This window comes from Schistocerca gregaria, unplaced genomic scaffold (assembly GCF_023897955.1).
Source record: "Schistocerca gregaria isolate iqSchGreg1 unplaced genomic scaffold, iqSchGreg1.2 ptg000498l, whole genome shotgun sequence".
Lineage (NCBI taxonomy): Eukaryota > Metazoa > Arthropoda > Insecta > Orthoptera > Acrididae > Schistocerca > Schistocerca gregaria.
The window spans coordinates 60,001-65,000 of NW_026061903.1; the positions used below are offsets into that span (position 1 = coordinate 60,001).

Below are 5,000 nucleotides of genomic sequence, written 5' to 3' on the forward strand. Positions count from 1 at the left end.
GACTGTGCCTCCATCTACAGGAATCTCCCGAGACTAGGTCCGGCGCAGAACACGGCCACCTACTGGTCCGTCCCCGACGACGATTACCGCCCTCTATGAGACGGCCGGCCGGACTATGATGTCGATGTCGCCTACAGCGCCCGCTTGACGACCCAGAGTAAAACGCCTGCTGCACCCCCTCTTCACGGCCAGGTGACGCAAATCGAGTCAAAAGTGGTGGACCGACGGTCACTCCAGCCGCACCTGTGAATGCGCCACCCCCCACCGCCCGACTCGCAACTCGAGCGGATGTACGGCGGGACTTTTCCCGCAATCGTACATACGGCGGACTTTTCCCGCAATCGTACATTGCAGTCCACCCCTATATCTTCCACTTCATGAAGAGTTATCTCCCAAAAGCCAAAGTCCCGCTGTCCCAATACATGCTCTGGACGGCGGGCCGCGAGACGTGACGCCCGGTGGCAAAGAGTGCGCCGCTGAGGATATAGAGGGTCCGTCCCCCCGCACAGTGGTGACGGTGTGCGGGTAGTGTTTCCGACACCGCTTCCTGCGGTGGCAACGCTGGGGCAGAGTCGATACTCGCCCACTGGTGGAAGGTAAGCATTCTGCTTTACATCAGTACATAACTAATATTTCAGTCGTCTGACGTCCCTGCTTAGTAAATGATGCAGGACCACATACATAGATGATACATACTGTAAACTGGGGAGGACAGTGTGAACCGCACTCGACCCAGTCACCCTATCTCACAGTCCACTCTGTGTGTAACAAAGCGAAAGCACCAAAGCACTATCGTTCAACAACATCCATTTTATCCTCGCTGCCACAGGACACTATCCAAAGAACGACAAGAGGAACGTCACGTCCACTAATAAGACAGAATGTCTCACACCACCCGCAAACAACGCAGCTCAAATCAGCCAGCAACACCCACAGTGGTCCACCCAGTATCAACACAGGACGCAACGCCACGCCACAACACAAAAGGTACAAGTAATAAAATACCCTTTGGCCACACTCCTTATAAAGGCATCGAACCAACCCACCACCTGACACCAGCCAAACGTACATCCTGATTTGACACATCTCTGGCAACCTAACCCACGTTGGCCCTTAACCTAACCCACGTTGGCCCTTAACCTAACCCACGTTGGCCCTTAACCTAACCCACGTTGGCCCTTAACCTAACCCACGTTGGCCCTTAACCTAACCCACGTTGGCCCTTAACCTAACCCACGTTGGCCCTTAACCTAACCCACGTTGGCCCTTAACCTAACCCACGTTGGCCCTTAACCTAACCCACGTTGGCCCTTAACCTAACCCACGTTGGCCCTTAACCTAACCCACGTTGGCCCTTAACCTAACCCACGTTGGCCCTTAACCTAACCCACGTTGGCCCTTAACCTAACCCACGTTGGCCCTTAACCTAACCCACGTTGGCCCTTAACCTAACCCACGTTGGCCCTTAACCTAACCCACGTTGGCCCTTAACCTAACCCACGTTGGCCCTTAACCTAACCCACGTTGGCCCCTTAACCTAACCCACGTTGGCCCCTTAACCTAAGTTACGCTGCACCTTAACCTAAGTTACGCTGCACCTTAACCCAAGTTACGCTGCACCTTAACCCAAGTTACGCTGCACCTTAACCCAAGTTACGCTGCACCTTAACCCAAGTTACGCTGCACCTTAACCCAAGTTACGCTGCACCTTAACCCAAGTTACGCTGCACCTTAACCCAAGTTACGCTGCACCTTAACCCAAGTTACGCTGCACCTTAACCCAAGTTACGCTGCACCTTAACCCAAGTTACGCTGCACCTTAACCCAAGTTACGCTGCACCTTAACCCAAGTTACGCTGCACCTTAACCCAAGTTACGCTGCACCTTAACCCAAGTTACGCTGCACCTTAACCCAAGTTACGCTGCACCTTAACCCAAGTTACGCTGCACCTTAACCCAAGTTACGCTGCACCTTAACCCAAGTTACGCTGCACCTTAACCCAAGTTACGCTGCACCTTAACCCAAGTTACGCTGCACCTTAACCCAAGTTACGCTGCACCTTAACCCAAGTTACGCTGCACCTTAACCCAAGTTACGCTGCACCTTAACCCAAGTTACGCTGCACCTTAACCCAAGTTACGCTGCACCTTAACCCAAGTTACGCTGCACCTTAACCCAAGTTACGCTGCACCTTAACCCAAGTTACGCTGCACCTTAACCCAAGTTACGCTGCACCTTAACCCAACTTACGCTGCACCTTAACCTAACTTACGCTGCACCTTAACCTAAGTTACGCTGCACCTTAACCTAACTTACGCTGCACCTTAACCTAAGTTACGCTGCACCTTAACCTAAGTTACGCTGCACCTTAACCTAACTTACGCTGCACCTTAACCTAACTTACGCTGCACCTTAACCTAACTTACGCTGCACCTTAACCTAACTTACACTGCACCTTAACTGTCACATGTAACGTCACAGGAATGTAGCTTTGCCTAACAGCAACCCTCTGAACATAGTTCACTGCTTGGATCCTCTGGTGTCATGTGTATTTCTTGATGCCATGGTGCGTACCCTCACATAAAGGTCTTTCGAGTGTTGCGTACTTTCTACACAGTCCCGCTAACCACTGGAAGGGTGTACCGCTACAGAACGAATATCGCCCTCCCCTCCTGCCCTTCCAAGCTGGTCGGTCAGGCGTTTGTTTGTGAAATGAGCCTTGCAGCTGTTCAGTTGCATTCGGTTGTCGATGCAGTCAGTGTACGTTGTGGTACGGCCTGTGTGGACTGTCCGCTGATGTACGCGTAACCCACACTGATCATCCGTCGTTACGTACTGAGTGACATAATGTGGCACATGCTTGACCGTACACCGGCTGCGCCCTACAATGGCGAATCATAAGGGCCATATGTTGTGCACGATGCTACTTGTCTCGTCTCCCCATTACAGCGAGATTGCACTGTTGTACGCCGTACAGACATGTGGTAGGTAGGTACGGACGAAAGTATTGCATGTTGGCCCCCCCCCCCCCCTCCTCCCTCTGCCGGGAATCAGCGTGAGCCGTCTGTTGATGTAGCGACGAGGGTTTTCCTATTTAATCGTATTGCCCCACACAACATGATAGCACGGTGGACCGCGTTCCACATCTGCGACATGCTACAGAGGCCGGTTGACAGTCGACCGCGCAAGGGACATTGCACACGTGCGCGGACCATCTTCCACGTGTTCTCTCGTGTACATGCCGCAGTGTGTATGTGGGCTGATGTAGCGTGTCGTGACACATAACATGCAGGCATGCCAGAATCGTAGATTTCGCAAATGTAGATTGACGTATACGTTTGCTGCCAAAGATCCGCAAATGAACTGGAAATCAGTTGTTGAGCGGTTGTTCGCGCTGCAGGTGCATCGGTGATAGCGACGATCGGTACATCTATGAACCGGTTGTTTCGGCGGTACCCGCCATGCCCCCGAACCTGAGTTGGCCATGTGGGTATGAAGCGATACGAGGCTGTGGCTTGGCGGGACAGTCCCCGGCCGGTGAGGGGGGGCCGCCCGGCGTGCTGGCCGCGCGCTGCGTGAGCGCACGCACTACAGCCGGCTGGTGGGGGGCGCCCAGTGGCAGGAGCGCCGGCCGACGGGCCCGGCTGGCGTCCCAGCTATGCGCCGGCGCACCCTGCGCGCGGCGCCAGGCGGCCAAAGTGGGTTCTGCCGAGCCCGGTGCGAAGCGCGGTGGACATCTGCAGTGTGCTGGTCCGATTGCGGACTGTGTGCGTTGAGGATGCGCCGCCGCCCGGCACTCGGCGTCGCGACGCCGTCTGCTGCTCGGTCGCCCCCAGCGGTTCTCGCAGGTGGTTTGTATCGCAGCTCTGCGGACGTGTTGGCGCGTGCGCTGTGCTGGGAGAGTTCTCTTCTGCACCCAAGTGGGGCTTTGCCCTTCTGTGGCGCTGGCGTTGGAGCTGCCGGTCACCGTAGGTGGCGCGTGTTGTTTCCCGCCGGCAATGCCACGACAGCACGCTCCCGGGCCTCTGTCGGCAGCGGCAAGCTCAGTTGGGAGCACGGGTGTTCGCACTGAAAGCGTCTACTCGCCCATCTCCGGGCGATTGCGCCTCTCTCGAACCCGACCAAGTACTTAGGACGGCGCTGCGCGCCGCCGGGACCTGAGAGGGTTTCGAGGTGTATCGTGCAGGGGAGCTCAGCCTCCTCCTGTTTGCAGAATAATTGAGCGGACGCTTGCGTGTTCGCGCGGGCCCTCGGGACACACTCCCGGGCGGCCGGCTGCTCAGCTCTCGTTGACGCAGCTCCCTGGTTGATCCTGCCAGTAGTCATATGCTTGTCTCAAAGATTAAGCCATGCATGTCTCAGTACAAGCCGCATTAAGGTGAAACCGCGAATGGCTCATTAAATCAGTTATGGTTCCTTAGATCGTACCCACGTTACTTGGATAACTGTGGTAATTCTAGAGCTAATACATGCAAACAGAGTCCCGACCAGAGATGGAAGGGACGCTTTTATTAGATCAAAACCAATCGGATTGGCTCGTCTGGTCCGTTTGCCTTGGTGACTCTGAATAACTTTGGGCTGATCGCACGGTCCTCGTACCGGCGACGCATCTTTCAAATGTCTGCCTTATCAACTGTCGATGGTAGGTTCTGCGCCTACCATGGTTGTAACGGGTAACGGGGAATCAGGGTTCGATTCCGGAGAGGGAGCCTGAGAAACGGCTACCACATCCAAGGAAGGCAGCAGGCGCGCAAATTACCCACTCCCGGCACGGGGAGGTAGTGACGAAAAATAACGATACGGGACTCATCCGAGGCCCCGTAATCGGAATGAGTACACTTTAAATCCTTTAACGAGTATCTATTGGAGGGCAAGTCTGGTGCCAGCAGCCGCGGTAATTCCAGCTCCAATAGCGTATATTAAAGTTGTTGCGGTTAAAAAGCTCGTAGTTGGATTTGTGTCCCACGCTGTTGGTTCACCGCCCGTCGGTGTTTAACTG

At 54.8% G+C, this 5,000-nt stretch overlaps 1 protein-coding gene and 1 non-coding gene across 2 annotated transcripts in view; one reads left to right on the forward strand and one right to left on the reverse strand.

The window, feature by feature from the left end:
• The window catches only part of LOC126313689 (uncharacterized), a 26,593-nt gene that overhangs the window by 14,540 nt on the left and 7,053 nt on the right, over positions 1–5,000 (reverse strand). The gene's annotated exons all lie outside the window — the stretch shown is intronic.
• The window catches only part of LOC126313695 (small subunit ribosomal RNA), a 1,893-nt gene continuing 1,193 nt past the window's right edge, over positions 4,301–5,000 (forward strand). Inside the window, exon 1 of the ribosomal RNA XR_007555320.1 lies at positions 4,301–5,000. This exon is cut by the window's right edge and continues 1,193 nt beyond it. This is a non-coding gene — a ribosomal RNA (small subunit ribosomal RNA).